This window comes from Canis lupus, chromosome 2, assembly GCF_003254725.2.
Source record: "Canis lupus dingo isolate Sandy chromosome 2, ASM325472v2, whole genome shotgun sequence".
Taxonomy (NCBI): domain Eukaryota; kingdom Metazoa; phylum Chordata; class Mammalia; order Carnivora; family Canidae; genus Canis; species Canis lupus.
Window position 1 is genome coordinate 37,589,242 of NC_064244.1, and position 26,134 is coordinate 37,615,375.

General features: G+C 38.7%; 1 protein-coding gene across 3 annotated transcripts in view; it reads left to right on the forward strand.

Annotated features, from left to right (window-relative positions):
• Nucleotides 1–26,134, forward strand: part of KCTD16 (potassium channel tetramerization domain containing 16) — a 260,521-nt gene that overhangs the window by 40,576 nt on the left and 193,811 nt on the right. The gene's annotated exons all lie outside the window — the stretch shown is intronic.

Consider the following 26,134-nt stretch of genomic DNA (forward strand, 5'->3'; position numbering starts at 1 on the left):
TTCATCTGAATCATAAATATTTATTGAGCTCCTATTTCATGGTAGTGGGAACACTGCAGTGAAGAAAACAGATCAACAATCTTGCTATTATGGAGCTTAAGTTCTAGTTTGCAGAATTATAATCTAGTTGGGGCCAAATAAGTAACTGAAAACTATGGTATGGTAGAGGTGTGTAAGTACTACAGAAAAGCATAAACCTGAGAATGGAGAAAAGGGAGTGTTGGGGGCAGTGGTGTCATTTTAGAGAGGGTAGCTGAAGATGACCTCATTGGGAAGATGGAATTTCAGTAAAGTTCTGAAACAGGCAAATGAGAAATTCTTATGGACATCTACAGAATGTATTTTATGAAAAAGGGCCAGGAAGAGCAAAGGCCTGCGGTCGAGTAGGCATGAATCTTCAAGGAGCAGCAATAAGCCCACTGTGGCCGATCTAGGAACTTGGCAGGGGAGTCAGGCAGAGAGTTAAGTGGGCTACATGGGGTCAAATCTTAAATGACATTGTGAGGACCTTGATTTTGATTCTGAGATGAGAGAGCAATGGAAGGTTTTGGACAGAGAAATAATATCCTCTGCCTTTTTTTTTTTTTAAGATTTTATTTATTTATTTATTTATTCATGACAGACACAGAGAGAGAGAGAGAGAGAGAGAGAGAGAGAGAGAGGCTGACACAGGCAGAGGGAGAAGCAGGCTCCACACAGGTAACCTGACGTGGGACTCGATCCAAGGTCTCCAGGATCACACCCCGGCTGAAGGTGGCGCTAAACCACTGGGCCACCGGGGCTGCCCTCCTCTGACTTTTGTATTAACAGATTCCCTCTGACAGCTGTGTTGAAAATAGCCTGCAGAGAGAGACAAGGTTGAAAGCAGGGAGGCCAGCTAGGAGGCGATTGCAGTGATCTGGGCAGGGCTGAGTGTACCTTGGGCCTTGGTACCAGCAATGAAGAAGGTGAGAAATAGCCTCCAGCTTTGCTGATGAATTGGATGAGTCAAAGATGCCTTCGTGGTTTTTGTTCCAAAGCTAGAAGCATTTAATAACCAGTTCTGAAAGAGGGAAGACTACTGGAGAGAAATCTCAATTTTGGAATGTTGAGATTGAGATGTCTATTAATCTCCACAGTGGAAGAACCTTTGTAAAGCTAAATATTGCCTGCCTCTCTTAACAAAAAAGACTCACTGTTATGGGTTTTTTTTTTTTTTTTTTTTTTTGGCTCACTGTTATGTTAACAGACTGTACTTTTGATCTTATCAAAGATCATGACCATGCAAATCAGATAAAGTTACTCTCCTGCTTAAAACTAATGATTTTGCTCACTGCATTTAGAATAAAATCTACTTCTTTGCCACAGACTCCAAGGCCCTTCCTACATGTATTCCCTGTCCAACCTATCCTGTAATACCCTCTTCTTCATTCATTATGCTACTAATATAGGGGCCTTGATTCTGTCTCTCAAAAATGCCAAGATCATTTCAGTCTTAGGGACTTGCAGTTGCTCTTCTCCCTTTCTGGGATATTCTTCTCACTTTTTCTTTTTCTTCTGTACCAGAGATTCTTTGTGCTCATTCAGCTTGCAGACTATGTGTTTCCTCTTCAAACAGTTCTTTTATAATCATTATCTCCATAGTGCTTCTCATCCTCAGAAATTATTCATTTATTTATTTATACATGAATTGATTGCCCCTTCCCCACAAGGTATCTTATCTGACTAGTTTGCTACTATATTCCCAGCACCTAATACACTGTCTGGCACATATTAGGCTCTCAGTAAATATCTGTTAAGTAAATAGAGTTAGGAAGAAAAGGAGGAAGTAGAGAGAAAAAAAGAAACTATCTTATAATCAAATAGAAAACATGTATCACATATTGTCTTTATGTTGGCTACAGTTTTGCTTCCCTACATTGATTATTGCATTTTATGTTGTTAGACCTTACAACTTGCAAAGTATTTCACGGGGGTTTTTGTATTAACAATACAAAGTCAATAGGTCAGACCATCTACAATTTACATATGAAAATGAGTCTCAGGGGACCAGCTTGCTCTGCTTTTAAGTGACAGTCTGACCTGACCTTGAAGCCTTGTCTCCTGACTTTGAGTCCTGCATTCTTTCCATATACCTTGCTAGTTCTCTGTAATACCATGGGCACTGATATTGTCACAAGAAGCAGTGTGTAACCAAATGGGTCAGATAAAATTAGAAGTGGTCTCAAATTTTGCTGACTCGAGTCTTTGCCCATTTTAGAACCAAAATCAGATTTATTAATATCTTCTGGCTCTGGAATTTTTAAATAACTTTCTTTAATTTACATACATATTTCTCAGCCTGCTGGGAATAAAATTGGGTATATAAAAACCTCCCAGAGAATGTGCTCTTTTCAAAATTTTTACCTGATTTTACGGTCTCTGGGGGCTTTGTAATCTCTGAGAAGCCTGAATTAACGGTTTGTTACCCTATGTTCACAAACCACAATACTTTCCATAGCATTCATAGCACGGTGAGGTGCTGTGACTCATTTCTACCTGGAGATAGTTCTGGCAGAAATGTACAGAAGAAGGCCTACTGCATACTGGCTCTTTCTGCAGTAATCTGCTTTCATGTCAGTGTACCCAGGGGCAAAAATAATGCCCATTAAACTGGTGTGATGCTTCAAGGGGCAGTGGAGACATATTGTTCCCAAGGATTCAGTACCCAGAAGTCACAAAGTTGATACTTTTTTTTTTTAATTCTTTGCCTTTGCTTATTTCACTTCCCTTCTTTGCCTCTGCTTATCACTTATTGTGCTCAAAACTCTGATAGTGTGTTTGGTGGTAGGGGAGGGGTTGGTTATGCAAAATCTGGCCTTTGTTCTAAGAAGTATGCAATTTAGTTGGGAGATATGAAACTTACTCTCAAACAACTACATTGAAAATTAGAATTTGGAATAAATGCACCTTGAATATTTGGTTAAAATCTTGCTCATTAGAGTCACATAGACTTGGGGTTCAGGTTGTGACTCTGCTACTTCTTAGCTGGGTTATTTTGGACAGGATATTTAACTTCCCTAAGACCTGGTTTGCTCCTCTGTAACATCAAGGTAACAATTCGTATATATATTATTACACATAATTGAATCCATTATATATTTGTGTAAATGGATTAATACAGTTCTTGATAAATTGTAATTGGTCAATAAATGATGTTAACCTTTATAATTATTATCTATCTGTATATGTTTTAAAGTGGTTTTACTTTTCACTCTGCCTTTAATAAGTGACTGCATTTTAAATTGAGGAAATACCATCAGTAAAGTTATGAAATGGGAAGTTCAGGAGTCTGGGCAAGTGGCCAGTCCCAGTTCAGCCAGAGTCTGGGATCTGTGTGGAGAAGTTCTGAAATATAAGAGATAAATCTAGAAGGATCAATTAAAGTATTGTTTGAAGAGTTTTGAGTGATAAACTAAAGATTCTATATTTAAATCAACAGATGTGTTCAGGTAATGAAGGATAGAGCTCTGTTTAAAAGGGAGTTCTAGGATCCCTGGGTGGTGCAGCGGTTTAGCGCCTGCCTTTGGCCCAGGGCGCGATCCTGGAGACCCGGGATCGAATCCCGCGTCGGGCTCCCTGCATGGAGCCTGCTTCTCCCTCTGCCTATGTCTCTGCCTCTCTCTCTTTCTCTCTGTGTGACTATAATAAATAAATAAAAAAGAAAAATTAAAAAAAATAAATAAAATAAAAGGGAGTTCTAGAGCCAAACTACCTGGATGGCTTCACACCCAAGCTCTACTGTTTACTACTGCATGATGTTAGGCAAATTATATAATTTCTCTCTTCCTTAGTTTCTTCATTTGTGGTACATTACCAAAATCATAGGTTTATGTTGAGCATTATGAGATAGGACATGTTCATTATGTAGCTGAGAGCCTGGAAAAACGCTAAATGGCTATTATTACTATTATTTTAATAGAACAGAGTAGTTGATTTGCAAGTAGCAGAAACAAGACAATACTTACAGTGTTATCTTATGGCTAAATAAAATTCTTCTCCTGGGCATGGTGATACATTTTTGAGTAAGACAGCCATAAAATGTTGTACTTTAGACCTCTTCTCTAATCCCTAAACATTTGGTTTTTCTCCAAGAATTTCCTGACCATTATTTATTCAGTCAACTTCTAGCTGGAGGTAACTTTAAGAATTTCTATGCAAAGTGGCATGTCCAGACGGAACTTACATATACTGACATACCACTGGCACTTGTGGTTTGTGATGTATCAATGTAGCACATGAGTAAATCTATTCCTAAAATGTTGAAGGTATATGAGTTTTCATACATTGAATAATTTAACCAAAAAAATGAGGTCTTTCTTTCAAAAAATGCCAACATTAATTTATTTTTAAAACGTAAAAGAGACTACCACCCCATTTATCATCTTTTTAAATCCAAGTATTCATTTATTTGGGTGAACAAAATGCTGCATAAACAATATCTACTGAATAACACTATGGAGAGGGCTACCAAAAGCCAAATCTGAGTAAACCTTGAATTTTTCCTTTTTCTGCCTTTTCTAATTTCTGCTTGTCATGATTAATTTTCATTGTGTCACTTTTCTCCAGGTACAAATTTGGACAGGTGGCCTTAATGCTTTTCATGAAAACTCAAAGTAGGTGAATACTAAATAAGAATGTCACTTGCCTAGAAAAAGTCAATGAGTCAAACTATTCACCTTTGATTAGTATGGCTAGACTGACAGTGGCATCTGAAGGCTCACAGGTGAGTTTTTCTCTCAGTGGTGTTCAACCAGATGACAAAGAATCAGTGCGTTGAGTTCTTTGGATTTCAGGGAGATAAGGAGGCTCACGTCAAAAAACCTTAACGAAGATTTTGCTGGAAAAAACATGCAACTAGATCATGCTACATGGGACAATATAAATGCATCCTTTTGGGAAGGGATCACTAGTTACATCCAGGATGTTCTATGCTCCTCTTCATGTGCCACATGGAGCTCCTTTTCATTGTCATCTTTATCCCTAAGCCAACATGTTTTCTCCTCCTGTCCCATCATGTACAGGGAGATCCATATCTACCAGTATCACATATTTATATAGTATATAATTACATATTACAGACAGATATCCTATGTATCATTCCTCCTGTAGTCACATAGTATTAGAATCTGGGTGTCAGAAAGCTTTTTTTTCAAATTGTGATCATCTTCAAACATCTATGAAATAGTAAGAGTTATGTAATGAACCCCGTATCGGGAACTATGATATTTCATGTGCTCTTGTGTCTTTGTGAGGCCCAGAGGTGTGACCAGCACAAAGCAGGTATTTTATACAAGTTCGCTCATCAAGCTGGTTGCTTATTTATTAAATTTATTTTCTTCTTCAAAAATAAGAACCAACTTTGCATAACTTCATTCCTTGGACACCCCCCCCCCATTACTTTTGTTCTTTGTATTTTTGTTGTTCAAAAATGAACCTGTTGCAGATCTGTGGCTATAGAAAATAACAGAATCAGATTTTTTTGTTTCTTTTGGTTCTTTCTAAAGAGGATCACTTGGAGCATCTTTCTGTAGTTTTCTAAAGATGTTTTGCCTGTCAACAAGTGAGGGATTTATAGCAGAATTTTTCTTCTACTAAAAGGAAAAAATGTCTTTTATTACAAGTTGAGATAGCGGCTATTTGAAAGTACTTGACCCTGAGTGATTAAGTGCCTGTAAGAAAGGGGGGAAAAATATATAGACCAACACCAAATGCAATGCTAATGAAATATGTAAGTTTGTTTTATAATGGGAAATTTACAAAACTTTTTTTTTTCATACAAAATTTCCTGAGCCTTTTTAAAGGGTTTAAAAAAAGGAGGTTTCACTACAGAGGAATGTTATTGTCTGCCGTGTTTTTACGAAATCACTGTCACATTGATTTCCACGTGGGACTTGAGGAAGAAGTAGGCCGCTGATTATGAGCATCTCTAGGGTAACAACCTGTTGTCTACTGACCACTGTATCTGAGACCTGTGAAGGTCTCTGGAGAAAATCAACCTGGTTGGCAAACGCATATTCCCATGTGCACTATATTCACTTGAATTGAGGTGGAGAATAAGCTGGCAGCCCAATCAGAATACCTTCTTCTTTTTTTTAATTAATTAATTTATTTTTAAATATTTTATTTATTTATTCCAGAGAGACCCAGAGAGAGAGGCAGAGACACAGGCAGAGGGAGAAGCAGGCTCCACGCCGGGAGCCCAATGTGGGGCTCGATCCCGGGTCCCCAGGATCATGCCCTGGACCAAGGCAGGCACTGAACTGAGCCACCCAGGGATCCCCTACCTTCTTCTTTCTACTTGAATGTAGAAACTCCAACTACTCACTCCAACTACTTTCTGATAATTGAATAAAGAGGCGAAATCGCCTTTGACTTTGGAAAAAATGGAGCTCAAAATGATTTCAATTCTAAAATCATTTTGTTTTGCTTCAGACAATTGATGGGCATATAAAACTACCAACATTCAGTGAAGAGGAACCCTAAGCCAATCATGGGATTCTGAGCAAATGAAAACCTTAGAGAATGTCTCATTCTCATACAAATGATAAAATGGAGATTTGGAGAAATTAAGTGTCTTGGTGAGGTCATCCAGATACTTACTGGCAGAATTAGATCTTTGAAAGCAGGTTCCTGGATCATATGCAATCAGGCTGAGAGATATTAATACTGTAAATGCCAGGACCATATTGTATCCATTTTTTGTTCCCACAAATTATACTTGGGATGCTTTCAAGCCTCCATTGGATAAAATATGATTATGGCCATTATGTTGTTGTTATCTGAGTTTGAATCCAGGCATTTCATATCTAGATTCCTCCTTTCTTAAATTCTAACTGTATCCTTCACTGATTGATTGGATATCACCTATGGGAGGGCACCTGGGTGGCTCAGTGGCTGAGTGTCTTCCTTTGGCTCAGGTCATGATCCTGGGGTCCTGGGATCGAGTCCCGCATCGGGCTCTCTGCGGAGAGCCTGCTTCTCCCTTGCCCTATGTCTCTGCCTCTCCCTGTGTTTCTCATAAATAAAGAAATAAAATATTTTTAAAAAAAGAAATCACCCATGGGAATAAGTAACAGCATCATTTGGACAAAAAAAAGCAAAAAGATACAAGATGGTTCTTTGCAGGGATACAAACATTACAGTCTACATTCTATTCCTATTATTTGGAGTCTAAAAACCAAAGAAACTCTACAATTATTCTAAACACTGTGACTTTAGCCAAAATAACTGACTTTTGTGGGCAACTTTTTTTTTTTTTTTCCATTCGAAAACAAAACAAATAAATCGAGGAGATTGCGAAGTCTGGTCCTGAGAGAAAGACTGTCAGAACCTCTGTTTGGGGTAAATCTGTTTGGGATTCCATAAACAGAACCATCCCTGGGTTAGCTTATAGGAACAGAGAATAAATTTTCTTCCACAAGTTCATTATTTCCTGTGTTGCATTCGGAAGGACAAGTTCAGGGAAGATGAGCAGCTGAGACATCCAGAAAGTCCCCCAGGAGTCTTTAAATAGTGAGAGTCTGTGTGTGCCTGACTTCCCTTGAGGCCGGGTGGAGAGGAGTGCCTTTTAACAACACTACCAAAGCAACAAGAAGTCCTAAGGTCTACTGATCATAAGTGGCAGTTTTGGGGCCATTCATCATGTTGCTAGAGGAAATTCCTTGTTTACTAGAATTTTTATGCCTTTAATACTATTGCATGTGACTAATATGAGCCATCAGTGAGATTAAATATTTAGTAAAGTAGTGGCTCAGATGGTGTGATCAAAATCTTCCATACATAACCTGGAAAGGTGCTTATTTTTCTTAAAATGTTCAAGCTATTAATAATCTTTTTGAGTGGGGAGTAGTGAGAAATCAGAGTACGCAAGGTAAATAGTGGGGCAAAAATTTTGCCTTTTGTAAAGTAATATGTAAGTTATAATCACTAAGATTTTTTTTTGTCTCATTTATCAGTCTACTTTATATTTGAGTTATTTGTGCATACATCTGCTTCCCTACCAAATTCTAAGTTTTTAGAGGGCAGGATGTGTGTATAATTTACCCTGATACTCCCTAAAGCACAATATTGAACAACTGAATTATTCAAGGAATTGTTTTTATTCTTTTTTTTTGGGGGGGGGGGGATTTGTTTTTATTCTAAAATGCTCCTGTCACCATCTACAATAGAGCCACAATTTCATAGAGCTATAAGGTAAATGTTCATGAATAGTCAGACTGCTTTTTAGGTGCAAGGTAGGACCTATTAACTTGAAGGCTCAAATAGCCAGTGAACAACTAGCACCAACATGTTTATTTCAAGTTTGCAAATCCGAAAATAATTTCAAGTAACCATTTCTTTCATTTTTACCCCGTGGAGCAACCATCAGAGGTTTAAGCATAGTTTTTTATTAGACTCTTGGGAGTTAGCTTATCACCATGAGTGGTACTCTGTTTGGGACCAACTTCACCCGGATGAAATAGCATCATATATCAACCCCACTAAGATGGAAGAGTTCTGTAAGACCTAGATTGCCTGAAGCTGTTTAGATAATCCCCTTGACTATATGTACATCCCTCTTAATTCATAGAGTTATACTTCCATGTTTCAATTTCACCAACTTTTTTGAAAAAAGATTTTATTTATTTATTCATGAGAGACAGAGAGGGAGACAGACAGAAACACAGGCAGAGGGACTCTGGGATCACGACTTGAGCCATAGGCAGATGCTCAACTACCGAGCCACCCAGGTGCCCCCAAACTCATCAACATTTATACTAAGACTATTCACTTATGCATCAGACAGATACAGAATATTTTCTTTGTGCAAGAAGACACAATGCTACATTCTAGGAATGCTAAAATTAGCAAGATCAAAACATAGCAGCCGATGATATGGGAAGAACTGCTCTATGAAGATAGTGTTCTACATACATGTAACCTTCAGTAAGAGTAAGTACATGTACACTGTAGTTCTTGGCCTAAAAAAACCAACTTGTAGCATGGTTTGATCATAAGTACTTATCATGTTATTGAAGTTTCAGTCATTAGAAAAATGCATAGTGAACACTCTAAATATACCCTAAAAATACATGTATAGAAGATGCTAATAGGCCTTGTGCACACGGACTTCATTCAGCTGAGGATTACCTAGTATGGTTAAGTGTATAACCAATGAGTAGTATGATTAAAACAATAAATAACACGAGAGATAACACATGGCTGTATACAGTTGCCATGAAATTAAAATAGACCTTAAATGCAATGTGCATAAATTTCATGGGAGAAACTGATCACAGTTGGTAAAAGTCCTTGTATCCTTCACCCACTGACACAGAGACTTCAATTCAAAAAGATTGAAATTAGAAAATCACTCCTGTTTCTTGAACACTTATTACTTTTAGGATTTCTACTGCTGTAACCTTTTTATACATTTCCCCTGCATGACTATATGAATTCAGTGCTATTATACCCATTTTAGAGATGAGGAAGTGGAAATAAGATATAGTTATTTACCTACAGAGAGATGACAATAAGTAGTGCGGCTAGACTGAAATCCAAGTCTCTCTGTCTCAAAGCCCATGCCATATTCCTACCTGAAAACAGGTACCAACCTGTCAAGCAGATCATTATGAGAATAGTTAATGGGTTAGCAGGTTAGACATGAGTATAGATGGTGCCTGATGAGTATCAAATTGAGATGCTCTTCTAAAGAAATGGTGCATTTTATTTCATTTTCTATATGCACTGCAGGATTCTGATGCCCTTTAAAAATGTGGGAGGTTCTGAGACAACTTACAGAACCAGTAGCCGGACACAAAGATGTGCACATGTGCTGACCTTGTAACTAGCTCTCTTGATGCCCCAAGCCTATCTGTTTGCATGGTGCTCAGATAAGTGACTGAAAATCAGGTATTCCCCTTTTGTTTGGATTCATCCTTTAAAGAATGCCTTCCCTTGCAGAGAAGGATGTGTTTTCTTAGCACATATACTGTAACACGCTTTGCACTCTATGGATGCCCAATAAATATTTGATGTTGGCTGAGTAGGTGACAGCGATGACACCCTGAGTTGCTTTCTTTTAAGTCAAGATAATTAAGTTCTTTGCCAATCAAACAGAACAAATTAGGTGTCCTGTCAAAAGCTAGAGAAAACCCTGCAGTCATCAAAAGTCACTCATTTTGAAATACCAAACATTCTCTTTATAGTATTTTGGTCTCTTTTTAGGATACCTTGCCCACAGGAACTTAGTAGTTCAATTGTTTTCCATTATGTCATAATTTTCAATACTATGTTGTCAAGGTGATGAATTGGAGGTGGGGGGGAGAGGTGTTTATGAATCAGTCCTTAGGGACTTTGCATTCCATCTTTCCAGCCAGCATAAGTAATAGGCATCTGTTAACTAGTTGAAAGCTGAGAAAGCTTTGGCAACACAAAGGAGAAATACAACCTAGAGCACCCAGGAGACTGGCCCCACTCCATGCACACAGTCCACATACGAAGAGACAAGAAGAAATCTCGAAATGCTAAGGCTGGATGTGGGTAACCTCTCCTCTGACTTCATGCACAGTATTCACATAACCAGAATCATGCATATGGTCTAGGATGCACCCACTGATGAGCTCTACTCATGCAGCACTTGATCTAGAAAGAACTCAACTATGCGTCATCTCTGGGGAGCTAGAAGGGGACCAGCTGTCTTCTGAGAAAGAAGAGATTTCAAAGGTAAAGAGGATAAAGAAAATCTCAAAGAGATACAATGAGGGAAAAAAAAAGAATATCGAGATCTGCAGCCTTCTCAAGGAGCAGTTCCAGGGACAAGTATCTTGTCTGAACCCATTGAAAAGATGATCAAGGAACTTGGTTCTCTTCCAGGAAGAGCAAGGTGCAGTAAGGCAAATCCTTCCTACTCCTGAAAGCAAATAATAAAATTATTTAATGCCACCCTCCTCCCCAAAGAAAAAACAATTATAAGGTCAAGAAAAACATAAAGCTGTATGGTCATTTGGGCACAATCACAAGTATGTAATCAGTGTAGCATGCTGGAAAATGTGGTTAGCTGTTTCTTTTTATTTTTTTAAGCTTGGCTTTTGCCTTGACAGTTTTACAATTAATGTCTTATCTTTGACTCTGTATTTGCCTTGCTGAAAAGAGATCATTATCCTAAGAAAATGTTCTATTCTATTGGAATTATTTCTTAAGTAACTATTAATACCATTCTTATAAATGGATATAATTAACTCATAGACTGGCAGCTTTCTTTGAAATTCTCTTTTCTCCTTCCTGAGCTTATTCTAATCTCTGACTGTAACTTGTAAACATCTGTCTAGAATTGATGAAATGACCTCATTTGGGTTCCAATCAGCTCAGCAGCAGAGACTATCATGTTTAGGAACTGAATGCTATGGATGCAGGGTAAGAATGAAAAAAAAAAAAAAAACCTGAAGAATACATTATAGAGGGAAAATCTCACAGGCAAATCCCTCTAAAGATTCGCCTTACACAAAGTTGGGACTTTAGGAGGGAAATGTTTAAGGAAATAATTACTAGAATAACTTATACATGAGATTAAAACACTCAATGTACGGGAAGTAGGTGGTTTTCTTAGAAGATTAATTTGAAAAATAATGTGCCAGAGGCTCCCCTTAAGTGTCCTGAAGCCTGCCTACCTCTGTCTGTGTCTATAAAAGGGTAGAGTTTGACCCAGCATATTACCTCACTCTCTGTATCTCCCTACAGTTCTTTCATCCAGAGATTTCAAAGTGTCTTTACAAATGTAAATTAACAAGCCTCATCTCTTCTCTCCATAGAGATGGTTCATTTAAGTAACACAAAAACTTACCAAAATGGCTTACTCAAGGTCACCTGAGGAGTCCTTTGTGTAATCTGGAAATGGATATTCAAAGTGTAAAAATACTTTGCAGCCTCACTGCAGATCCAGACTATTGTATCCCTTGGCAAGTACCACTGGACGGATGAATAATTTTTAATTTTTACAATGAGGGTCCTAGTGGTTGGTCTTTTCTCAATCTCACTAAGCTCCCACAAACCTGGAAACCCAGACTTTAACCCTTCTCTTTCCATTTTATCTGTCCCCAAAGCTGAGTGAGAACAGAACATTTTCAAAAAGATTTTTATGAATCATTTTGATTAAATTAATATTTGGCAATATTTTCCTATTCTCTCCCAAACTCTTTTATTGATCCATCAACAAATATTTGTTAATGACTTATTTTGTTGCCTCTCGCTGTCCTGGACACAGGGAACTCTGCAGTCATGCTTTTCCCCTCTTGGGAAAGACAGACGATAAGCAAGAAAAAGATATACCATGGTCAGTGCTATGAAGATGAACATGAGGAGCCAGGTGAGGTAAGTAGGAGTGGACGGACTAGGGAAGGCCCTGCTAAGCAGGTGACATTTGAACTGAGGCCTGGAACATGACATCAATCAGTCTTACAATACTGGAGGAAGAGTGCTCCAGGTTGAAGGAAAGCAAAAATAAAGAGCTCGAGGGAGAGAACTTGGCATATCGGAAAGTGACCAAAGCTTAGTGCACTAACCTGAAGAGCAGGAGGTGTGGCCTCAGGGGAAGAGCAGAGCTTGTGGACCATGCAAAGGAGTAGATTTTATTCAGAGGAAGTATTTTATCTATCTCTACATATTACAAGATTCACCAACCAAAGCTGGACTGGACCTGTTGAACTGAGATCTATAGTCACTTTGGTTTTTTTTTGTTTTTGTTTTTAATTAATTTATTTATTTATGATAGTCACACACAGAGAGATAGATAGATAGAGAGAGAGAGAGAGAGAGAGAGAGAGAGGCAGAGACACAGGCAGAGGGAGAAGCAGACTCCATGCACCGGGAGCCCGACGTGGGATTCGATCCCGGGTCTCCAGGATCGCGCCCTGGGCCAAACGCAGACGCCAAACCACTGCACCACCCAGGGATCCCCTATAGTCACTTTGAAAATCATTGTAGTGAATTATGGGCCAGGCTTTCTCATGCCTTATAACCAATGAAGAAATATGTATAGGAAACCATGGGTACTTCTTCATCCTTACTGTACCAAGTCTCCCAAACACTCATGGATACAAAGCATAACATTATCTTTATTAGGGAAAGACCTACCTGCTTATGCAGAGCTGATTTAATGGTTCCTGTATCATGGGTTAGCTGGTCTCCTTACCCTTTTCAATGAGGAAACTGCAGTGTTCCTTTGTCTCATCCGTCCTCCCTCCCCTTATGTGGTTCTTACAGCATAAGGCACAGACCTAAGCATGACCTTTATCACCTTTATTGTTGTTAAATGTTTCCCTTGCCCTGATCTGTTTGTGAACTGTTTGCTCAAAAAGGATATGCAGATAAATGATTAACCTGGTAAGAATATAGTGGATTATCCCAAATTAGGACACATTTGAGTGTAAAAGGGATTGATTATGCTGGTACAGCAGTATAAACTTGGACTGGACCTATTGAACTGGAACCTATGGCCACTTTGGTAATCATTATAATGAATTATGGGCAAAAGTGTGGACTGTACAATTCTAGACGTGTTTTCCAAGGCAGTAGTACTCCACATGCTCTGGCCAGTTTGGACCAATGGTTCTCAAAGGATTAGACATAGTAGAATAGGAAATTTTATAGATGTCAAGGGCATCAAGATTAAGTAATATAGATTTAAACTTTCATAGCATAATTCTACATTCAATTCTACTTTAGCATTTCTAATTATTACAAAGATAATCTTTCAGTTTTCTGGTAGATTATCTTTAACTTCCTCAAGCCCCTACTAATCTTACTTTTTTAATGAAAAGTGAACAAACTGCAGGATCACACCTTTTGACCAGGAAATGGTATTTGTTTGGAATTTAATATTATCACTTAATTATGTTTATTTTGTGCTTTCCTTTCCTTCATGGCAAATAATGATCATTTTCCAGGTAGGATTAGAATATAAAATTTCATTTTGCAATGAATTTTTTGAAGCAAAACAATGTAAGATTTAAATGTATCATAAAGGTTATACACAAGTTTTGGCAAAAACCATGGAGTTGATGTAACAGATGACTAAAATTTGGGAACGAGATCAGAGTAATGATTTCCAATCTTATTTCTGAGCCTATCTTGAAGGTGCACATTTACTGAAAAATATTCACATGAAATTAATTTAAATTAATTTAGAAAGTAAATATGTCATGTATACATCTATTTTATTTAGTTTTACAATATTTTCTCATTATAAATGTTATGCATGTTTCTTACTGAAACGTGATCCTGAAAAAGACAATGGCATAAAGATAAAAAACACAGAACACTTCAGGGAAAAAAACCTATTTAATATGTGGGTTGTTTCCTTTTTTTTTTTTTTTTGATTCTTTTGGAAACTGAATTAATGATTTTGAATCTCGAAATGTTAATATGTATGTGAATCTGAATTTACATAAAAGAAATGAAAGACTTATGGTTTTGTTTATTAAAAAATTAACAATAGAATGACTTTAAGTATCAGACCTTCCCTTGTGTACTTAAAAGTTTAATTTACTCAAAATTTATATACGTGTAATATCAAGCACCATACTTATCAAGCACTTTAACCCGTATCTTTAACACATAAAATTTCATACAATTTTAATCAGTTACAATGAGATGAATGAAGCTTCCTTTTGTAAATCATGTACTTAAACCTCTGCTTTTGTTATTTGCCAGAGACATAAACTTTTCAGCTCTTTGCAAACTTACCTTCCTACTATGAAAGAATAAAACCATGGCAGATTGAGCAGTGTTCTAATTTGCAATGAGAGGCAGTGGCTTTAGCCCTATTGACATACCACGCCAACAAGTATAGGAAAATAATTATCTACTTATAAATGGTACAGGTGTTGGAAATGTCTATTTACATTTTGTTCTCCAAAGCAGAACATTAGCAAGATGTAACATTATTACCTTAATCACAAGCAGCCAATGTGGTTAAATAACAATAGCAACCAGCAGCAATAATAACCACTCCAAACCAATATAATAACCTGCTGTTCCTTTGAGAGTTTCATTTTCCTCTGCCTTACTAAGGATTTCTCTATTTAGGAGAATGACAACTCCATCACTCGATTTTGATGTTATAAGGTGAGAGAGGTTGGATTATAGGATCTTGTTATCGTACTTTGTCAGGAAACATGATGAAGCTAAGAGGACAACCCATCATCTTGAAATAAACTCCAGTTCATTCTACCTGCTTCCACTCAAATACTAACAATTTTAAAGACTGTAGTCCCCAGGAAGACTAGGAATCCATGAGGTTGTCTGCATCTTCTGTACTCAAAACAAGGCTCATTTCCTGAAAGAATCTTCGATATTGTTGAATGAATGAGCCATCGTTGTTATAATAGCTTCTACTTCTAAATACCCAAGATGTAATATGTGCCATGATTTACTATACCAACCTCTGTTCTCACAACAGCTAAACCTGTAGTTAATATTACCTGAATTGTTTCATTAAAGAAATAGGCTCAGAAATATTAAGTAATGTGCCAAGTTCGCACAGTGAAGGGACTGGGATTCAAAGCTAAATGTGTCTGATGCCAATGCTTAATTTTTTTTTTCTCCTAAAAAATGGAAAGAGTTATATGGCTTCAAAAAGGGCTTCATATATGAAAAAGGAAAACTCCAATGGTGATTTGATTCTTTTGTGTGAGCCAGTAACAGTACTCAAAGAAAAAGGGCGGGGGGGGGGGCGGTTGGAATCCACGTTTGTTTCTGGGATTATGAAACAGATTTTCCCAATAGCTTTCCTCTGGAGGGTTGGGAAGAACCTTTGGTAACACACATTATGTGTATGGAGAAATGGAACGTGTGTTTGCATGTGAGTTAATTTTTCAATCTTTTGTCGCTACTTAACCTATCTTCAGCAATCTGACAGCGGAGGGCACTAAAGGGCTCAGAGGGGCATCTTGGCTTCATACCTCCTTCCCATCCTTTGCCTTTCTTTGGCGGCTGGGCCACCTTTGAGGTGACTGGGTGGCCAGAGCCAAAGAGAGCAGCAGAATCCCTGCAGAAGGGAGCAGAGGGTGGCACCACAACAGCCCTCCAGGAGATGAGGACATCAAAAAGATTTGTTCACCAGAGTTTGCAGTTTCCTGCAGCTTTATAAATAATTCACATGGGTAATGTTTTATCAAGAACTGCACAATTGCCTCAAAAACCTGAGAATCTAATGGGCTTTAAAAAAAAAGTTCTTAATAGAAGAACATCAAGGCTTTGACTGGATACCTTTCGCCAATCTCAGGTCAGTTTTTTTTTTTTTTTTCTTTCTTCTTGGGAAAAAAATCTGTAACACGCAAATGAGTTTGTTGTAATTGCCCACCTAGTGTGTAAAATTTCAGCTTCAGTGTCCTGCTTAACAGGCAGTGTGCACAATGTACGTGAACCCAGACAAGCCCTCCCGATTTCTATTTGTTGTTTTTCTTTAACATCAGCAGTTGGACACTGTGCTCATGTTCAGGAAGAAGTCATTAAATCAATTCTTTATTTAACCTCTTTGCTGACTTATATTCCCTGTCCTATGACAAAGATATTTTAGTCCATCTGCTTCTTATTAAGCATCAATTTCCCTCACAGTGTTTTAATCCACTGATTTGCATTTCTTGACATACATACCTTACATGCACTAATAGTAAAATCTATTTCTCTGGTCACACAGTGAAAATAGGCAGGGAAAATGTGAAGGATTCATGAAACTCTGTCATCACTCTCAGGGAGTGATTCTAAATTATTTGCCAAAGATGGTGAATCCTTAGAGAAGATGGACAGGATTGATTTAATGGTAAAGGTGTGGGCTTTGGGTCAGATGACCTAGTTTGAATGTAAGCTATACCACATGTGAACGATGTGACACTGAGCATCTTCTTTAACCCTCTGTGTCTCAGCTTCCTTGCTTCTTAACTGTAGACAGGAGTTGTTACTACCTAAGAAGGTTACCGTGGGGATTGAGCAAGTGAATAAACGGAAGGCACTCAGGGCAGGGCTGGAGCATAGGAAACACTTTATAGAGCTAGCTGCTCAAAGTCATTCTGTTTTAGCACACTTTCTATGTGAAGCTCTTTTACCTGACATGCAGCAAATATTAACTGATTAAGTGCACACATGCTTCTTCAAGTTTCCACCCTGAAGCTGTGGACATATCAGCTTCTCTGTTCTTCATTCTGCTTTCCATCACTAGGTTGAATTTAATGGATTGGTGCTGTCCTTTTGTATCCTAGATTTCCCATACAAGATTCCCACAGAGGATACATGTGATCAGTGGACAAGGCAAAACAAAGAGGCAGTTTATCAAATTAGATGCCATTCTTTTCCTCCAGTGACACATCTATAGTGATCAATTTGAGCTGATAAGACTTTGAGTATTTACTTATCTGCTTTTCAACAGATAATCACTTTGAATTGTTAGTTGTCTTTTTTTTTTAAAGATTTTATTTTATTTATTCATGAGAGAGAGAGACAGAGACAGAGACAGAGACAGAAGCAGGCTCCATCATGCAGGGAACCTGATGTGGGACTCAATCCCTGGTCTCCAGGATCACACCCCGGGTGAAAGCAGCGCTAAACCGCTGAGCCACCGGGGCTGCCCTTTACTTTGAATTGTTAAAAGATAAACTGAGGCCCATTAAGATTTTTAAGAGTTTGAGGAAAAATTGATTCAAATCAAGCAGCATGCAATCCAGCAGAGAGAAGCTCCAAGGAGCCACACAAAATGAAAGACTTTTATAGGCAGGAGGGAGAGCAGGAACAAGGAAGTTACACTAAGCATAAAAGCAGGTTGATAATTACAAAGTGACCTTCCTTTAGAGGATGGTAGCAGCCCATTAGGTGATTACCAAACCAGTACCAATCAGGCAATTCCTGATTGACCGGCTAAGGATTCCATTTCTGGGAAAGCCAAAATTGTAATTAAGTATCAGTGTTGTAGTATGGGACTTAGCACAAGTGACTCCATTGCGGGCAGGCCTGTTGCCTTGTTTTCAACAATTCCCCTCTTTATCAGACTCTCAGCCTTCCTGAGAGGTGTCTTCAAAATTTAAGGCCTTAGTGCCGCTCTCAGCTAATTCTGGGGTCCTTGCAGTTTTTGCAGAATCTCTGTGTGATATTTACAGGTCACAACTTCAGGTTCATAGTCTTTATTATTATTATTATTATTAGTAGTAGTAGTAGTAGTAGTATTTTAATTTTAATTTTAATTCCAAAATAGTTAACATACAGTGTTATATTAGTTTCAAGCATACAATATAGTGAGATTCAATAACTCTATACTTTACTCAGGCTCAACATGGTAAGTGGACTCTTAATTCCCCATCAGCTAGTTCAGCCATCCCTCCACCCACCTCCCCTCTGGTCACCCTCAGTTTGTTCTCTATAGTTAAGAATCTCTTTCTTGGTTTGTCTCTTTCTTTCTCTTTTTTTCTTTACTCATTTTTAGGTTCACATTCTTTAAGCTGGTCATTCTCTTCATTCCTTTTCCAACATTCTTTTCATTGGGAGATCATTTGCTTTCTGGGAGATGGCCAGAAACATGCATTTTGAGAGAATTCAGTGCACCAGGAAGACTGTTATGATTATCATAAGAAGGGTAACTTCCAATATTTGGAGTGCATTTTAAAGCCTTGGTCTTTAAGACCTAAACCAATGAGAATCAAGTAAGTAAAAGAAAGGCCCCTTGAAGATAATCACTTTCATAAGCCAACTGGCATGTTCAGTCATCTTATATTGCTGGGTCTCAACTTCCCCAGAAATGTTAATGCAAGTGCAACAGTTGGTGTTGGCCATAGCACAAACTCCTCTTTACTCAGCTAGGAGATAAGCGCTATTCTACTATAAAGAAAAAGTTTGGTCAGAGAGGATAGGAATTTTGTTGGGCAGCAATTGTTTGACCAGCAGATTCAGGGGTGCATGCAAGAATTAAGGAGCATTGTCCTCCTATGCATTAACAAAGAAGAAAAGCAAGTAACAAAAAAGGCAAAAGAATGAAGGCTTCATACTAGGGATGAACATTTTGATCCATGATCTTGGGAAAGCTGCCCACCTCAAGATGCCGTCTGCTTCTGGGGAGAGACCCCCCTAGTCCATTTTAATTTTAGATTTCCAGCTGGTGTACAGTCCCAAGAGTCTGAAAGAGCACTTTTTACTTTTTTTTTTTTTAAGACTTTACTTATTCATGAAAGACACACAGAGAGAGAGAGAGAGAGAGGCAGAGACACAGGCAGAGAGAGGAGCAGGCTCCATGTAGGGAGCCCGACGTGGGACTCGATCCCAGGTCTCCAGGATCACACCCTGGGCTGAAGGCAGGCACTAAACCGCTGAGCCACCTGGGCTGCCCTGAAAGAGCACCTTTTAATTGGGAGATATGAACCTGAAGTTCAAGTCCTTGAAGTTTGGTTGCTATCTGGGTAGTGAGAAGGACCTGGTTTCATCCCTTCCAAGGAAGTTCAAGGACAGTCTTTCTTTTTAGTAATTCCAAACCAGAAAGGTGGGAGACAATTGGCAACATTAGTTTGAAGAGTCATAACCAGATATTTGAGGAAACTAGAGTAATTCAGTATCCTATCCAGTTTACAGGTATGTAACAAACCTCAAAGACAATTAGGATCAGAATTTAAATACAGACAAAGATACAAACACAATTTTTCTCTCTAAAATCAACTCCACTTTTTACCAAAGATAATCACAGTAAAGCTAATTGGTTTGCATTAAACTTGGCCTGATATTATTAACACAAGTGCAGCAAGAATAGTAATTGATCACGTAGGCTCCTTTTAAGTCTGCTTTGCTGGAACTTTTCATAAGGAATCTCAGACTGAATTTTTTAAAGCTTCTCAAGGCTAGGAAACCAAGCCAAGGACTTGCCATCAGACTTCACCTGCAATACCCATAGATTTTGGTGAATTCTTCCCTTATTGAAGTTTTACAAATGTCTTTAAGTTTCCTGGGCCTGCCAGAAGTGACACTCTTTTCTTACCTGGTAAGGCTGCTGGGAACCCTTGTAAGCAAGGTATCAGGTAGTTTTTCCAAGGGGCGTTATTGTCTCCCTAAAGTCAACCTTATTTCCTTAAAGCTGGTGGTCATATCTGAGTCTACATACATTCTCAAAAGTGGCATTCCAGCCAAGGCCTTGGCAATATAACCAGTGTTTCCAATTGTGTCCTATTACAAGGAGAATGGATTCTTATTGAATTTATGCAAATCATTAACTATTTTCCCATGAAAGGAATACTTAAGAGTTTCTGAATTCTGGAAGAATCAAGTAGGAAGAAAAATGTTTCATCTTTGTTTACAAAGGTATACTTTACCAAATTGCTGCTAGTCATAGGTAGCTTAACAGAAAGATTTTTTTAAATCTGGAAAAACAAAGCATTAAGGAACTAACAATGTTCCAAACAAAAAGTTAGAAAAATTATAATTATCTTCATCAGTTCAGTTCCTTCAGTCCTATGTAATTATTTCTAACCAGATTTAATTACATATTGATTAGAAGTTTTAACCCTTAGAATCCTTAATTCCTTGTGAAAACCAAGAGGTTAGCGGTTTCAGACTGTTGCAGTAGCATTCTGTGAATTGGAACATTTATAAGTATACTGCATAATTTCTACAAGTATATTCTTCCTTATAGTAAACTTTGCAGTGTGACACAAAACATGTTTACTAATAGACCCAAGTATCTTTAGTTCCTCTGAAAGTAGAAGCCAGTGGTAGATAAACTGTGTTTAGTTGGTAATGTTTCAGGATTTTATTTGTAAATGATCTAGATATTTTTTTTATGATCTAGATATTTAATGAACAATCATCATTTATTTTATCTCAATATAAATAAGGTTTCAAGTTACCAAAAGGATTTTGGAAAGTATTTTTAAGAAAACATACCATAAAACATAATTATTGAGGAAATTTCTTTTATAGACTTTTATTTTACTTACATCTATTTAATTTACTCATTATTAACAATTATGTTTAGATCAGTCATGAACATTTCATGAGACATTAAACAGCTAACCGTCGTCTTGTTATCTTTCTTGCTGACAAATTATGTAACAGATAACATGAGCTTATTTGACTTTTAGTAAACTTGGGTAGAACAGGAGTATTTTATCTAATGCTGATAACTCCAAAGACATGTCTTTTAAAATTAAGCCATTAAACTAACAAACTTAAATTGGCTTTTTATTTACCGAAGATTACCCTAGGTCACATGATAAAGATTGATCCACTCCTCCAATTGCAACTTCTCTTCAATTTGCTTCTTTATAAACAGGGAGAAGATCTTCAACTAAGATGGAAATCAAAAGATTCCTACGTTCTAGATTTAGAGCTGTGTTTCTTTGCAAAGTTTAGTGATGTCTTTCACAATGCCTTCAGAATGTTTTGCTTTCCCTCTGGATACCTAGCTTCATTGTGGCCTAGGGGAGAAGACCTAAAAGAAAGTTCTATCAGGTTCTGAATATCAGCTTCCAATTTATCCAACTTTTCAGCCTAGAACTATTTTTTAAAAATTGTTTTGAATATCCTGTTAGAGCTCGGCTGGCCGGAACAGCAAATATTCCCGCCAGTACTGAGCAACCCAAGAGTCATCCCCAAACACAACACAATCCAGAGCCAGTCCCAAAGGTAACGGAAAGAAAGATTTAAACAATTCCCCCTAAGGAGTGGCAACAGCTGGTAAGACCCTACCCACAAACTGAGTGCAACCCACATTTTTGTCCAGCCGCTGACCTGATGGTGCCAACTGATGACAGCCAACTTAAGTTCTTAGGACACAACATGAGGTACTCAAGAAGGCAGTAGCTAGCTGTCCCTGCGAGGGAGGATCAACAACCAATGGGTACTCAGAAATGAATTCACAAGTCACGATTCTAAGATCTTATTATTACAAATGTTTAATTTTGTTGTTTGCCTGCCAATCTGGATTCGGAAAGGAAGGGACAAAGGGAAATTTTACCTTCCCCTGTGCACCAGGAGCTGCAGACAGGGATTGAGAGAGGACCTGCAGAAGGTTGTGGAGTGAGCGCGACGGCCCAGCGTTCTCGCCCTGGTCACCAGATGCTTCAGAGGAGGGAGCCCGTTTCCCTCCACCTCCCCGACCACGCGGGAGGCCGGGCGCCTCGAGGCGGGGAAGCCCACCTGCGGCCCAAGGTCTCACCTGTGGCCGCTGAAGCCCGAGCTCGTCTCCGCTGCCTGCACCTGCGCGAGCGGCCCGCGAGCCCGCGGTCCACCGGGCCTCGGCTCAACCCCTCGGCCGGGACCAGCCGGTGATCCAAGCGGACCCGGCTCCACCCGAACCCAGACCCCTTCCAGGCGGCCCCGGTCCTGGATCCCGCTGGGCAAGGGAGATGCTGCGGGAGAGCCCGGGGGCCCGACGAGAGGCGGAGCGGGGCTCCCGCGGGGGGACCAGGACCTCCGGCTGCGGCCAGAAGCGCGGGAAGCTGCGAGCCAGGGGCTGGGCAGATACTTCGTCTGGTCTTTTTTTTATTTTATTTTATTTTATTTATTTATTATTTATTTATTTATTTATTATTTTTATTTTTAACAATACTCCAATACACCATTTGCAAAAGAAACTTATCTGGAGGCTTCTAAAAAGGAATTGCCTTCAATAAAAGGAAGCATTAATTATTTTATTTTTAAAGATTTTATTTATTTATCCATGAGACATAGAGAGAGAGGCACAGGCACAGGCAGAGGGAGAAGCAGGCTCCCTGTGGGGAGCCTGATGCAGGACTGGGTCCTGGGACTTCAAGATCATGACCTGAGCCAAAGGCAGATACTCAACCCCTGAGCCACGCAGGCGACCCAGCATTGTTTTAAACCACATGGGCATTTTTAGGAAAAAAGGCTAATATTTCCAAGAACTAGAATTTCTGGTTTTTTTCTCCTCCTTTTCTTCTCTTTCTCTTCTCCTCTTTTCACTTCCTTTTCTTCTCTTTCTTCCCTTCCTGCTCTCTCTCCTTCTCCTCCTCCTTCACTGCAATCTGTGGCTTTGTAATCAGAAGTCTTCAGTGAGCCAAAGTGTATGGGAATAAGGTAGTTAAGTTACCATTGTATGGGGCAAATAATTGTCCGAAAAGTAGGTAGAGGATAGATTTAGGAAGGCTTGAATAATGGGTAATAACCCAGAGTCACTGAGGATGAGGAAGCAGAGGGATTGAGGTATATAATATTTTTTATTATACTGGACATGAGGTCATAACCTCATCAGTATTTCTTCAGAATCCACAAAAACTGAAGTGTCCATTTAGGGTCATAGTTATTCTTGTGAAAATATTAAATGGAAAGAGTGGGCAGAAACATTTTTTATGTTATTGGGACTTCACCTGTCTCTGAATTGAGCCTTTCAACTTCAACAGAGAAGAAACGGTGGAGTGGGGCACATGTAAGCGATAGCAAAGATTCTATCTTCCTATTTCCTCCTTCAGATGATCTTCCTTTCTCCTAACTAACCTACCCCAACTCACTTTTGCTTGGATTTCTGTACTGAAAGCATCAGGATCAGAAGGTTTCCTTTTTCTTTTGGACTTTCTGTTTTATAGGGAACCTTTAATGAAGTTGAACAAAGCCATGGTGCTTCTGAAAGCTGGCTCTGTTTAAATAGTACCCAGAATTATAATTTCTTTAACGGTGGCCATTCCTCTGGTAATGTGTATCACACTGAAAAAAGATATTTTGAAATTCTTTAACAGCGTATTAAAATGCAAATCGGTCTTCCTATTAAAGATTTCTGGAAGTTCTCTGACAACACATTTAAATGCAAATTGCTGAAGTGTAGATGCTAAAATTAAAATTGGGAAACAGAATACACCTCTATGGAGGGGCTGGTGCTCTTAACAGCAGAGAGGAAAGCCAGCCTTGCTCTAGGCGCCCTGCATTGTAATCGCACAGTCAATCAGTGACCGAATCTGGACAATTCCAGAGGAAAAGAGTCCCACCTCCCAGTTGCTTCTCCTCCTGCATTTAATTCTGCAAAATGGATCTGAACAGAGTGGGCTCATGGCAACCTGATACAGTGCAGATTCTTTCCTGCTCTTGTGTCATGTTGCCTGGACAGACAGGGGCAGGCAAAGCTCCTAACCCATATTAGTATTATTTACTATGCGACTCTGCCATGCCCTATTTACAGCTCTTCTGAGATTTTTCCTCTTTATCCTGCTCTTCCTAGAACTGAATTGTACCAGGAGGCAGATCCCCATGGCAACGATGCAAGCCAGTGCTTTTCCAATTCTGCTTTTGTGACACTGCAGGGTCCTTCTAATTATTCCGGGGGGGGGGGGGGGGTGTCACGGGATTCTCAAAACAGAATTAGTTTTAATTCACTCCAAATTTAAAAATAAATGTCATTCTGTGGTTTAGGGCCACTGGATGGTGAAAACTGTGGGCTGTGAGTAAAGGAGGTAGTGGGGGTGAGATTAAATAATGATCTGTTCAAAAGACTTGAAAATTTAATGTTAGAGATCATTTCAGGATGGTGTGGTTTCTTCAGAATATTGCAGAATGGACTTCTAATCCCTAAAATGTGGCTTCCAGGTTAATATTCTAAAATAGGCTGGGCCGGGAGAAAAGCCTTTCTTGGCAAAGCTGAGCATTCATCTTCTGATATAGTTTCTCCACATGTCCTGTCCTTCAGATCTTTCTAAGTAGTCCTGGGAAAATTTCCTGATGCCATAGATCTCCTTGGTATGCTTTATTGGGCCCTCTGTTTAAAAGTAATTTTTAGTCTGGGAGCCTGGGTGGCTCAGTCGGTTGAGTGGCTGATTCTTGATTTCAGCTCAGGTTGTGATCTCAGGGTCCTGGGATGGAGCCCCAAGTTGGGCTCCGCACTCCTTGAGATTCTCTCTCTCTCACTCTGCCCTTTCCCCATGCTCATGTATGGGCTCTCTCTCTCTCTCTCTCTCTCTCAATAAATAAGTAAATTTTTAGTCATACAAATAATACATGAATACATTTTACCTTAAAGCTTCTTTTGTCTTAAACCCAGTACCCTCCTCTTCTCCTGAGAGTTAACTCCTATTGTGAACTTAATATATACCCTTCAAAATGCTTATATATGTCTATAGATGATATATAGAACTATTGTTAAACTGTTCTTTAAAAGTCACTCTACTCTGTCTCTCACTTTGTCTCTCATGAATAAATAAAGTATTTTAAAAAAGGGATGCCTGTGTGGCCCAGTGCTTGAGCATCTGTCTTTGGCTCAGGGCGTGATTTGGGGGTCTGGGATTGAGTCCCGCATCAGGCTCCCTGTGAGGAACCTGCTTCTTCCTCTGCCTGTGTCTCTGCCTCTCTCTGTGTCTCTCATGAATAAATAAATAATATCTTTAAAAAATAAATAAATAAGTAAAAGTCACTCTAAAATATGATTTTATGTCTGTCTGTATGTCTTAGGGGATTGCCAGTTTTGATGTTTATAGCTTTAATTCATTTATTTGCTTTTAGTATTATCATATGATTATATTATAGCTTACTTAGCCAATCTCTTAATCGTAGACATTTGGATTACTTATGAGTTTTCACTATTACAAACAATGCTGCAAGGAATATTTTTGCATTTGGTTCATATTAGGGTAGATACTTAGAAATGCAATTACTCTGCACCTTATTTTTCAAGAAATTTGCCCCTTTCTCCTAGCCTTCTATATCAGCAATGATCTAAAAACATTCCTTTTTTGACTTGTAGTTTCTGGTTTCCTGAAAAGAGAGATTTTGTTCCCTATTGAAACTATATTCTGTAATCTGTGTAGTTAAAGAAATACCAACATTGCAAGAAATTACATCACAATAACAGTCATATGTTGTGTCTTATCTAAAGTGCAAGTGACAGGGCATAAAGCAGAGTTCTGAGTGATAGAGTTAATATCATTTATTCAATGTTGTTGCTACATATCCATAGATTCTGTATTCTTCCCCAAGGCTCAAAAACTCACTATTTTCCCCCAGGTGTTTCATTTTTCTTTGAAAAGTTTGCTGTAGCATAGAAATAATAATTTGCAGTTGTGTAGTTCTTTGTATTCTTTGGTGGGCCTCATAGTCTGGAAGTAGTGAATTATCTGGTGAATTCACGCAGTGTTGATAGTTCAAAGTTAAGATGATGATGATGATGATG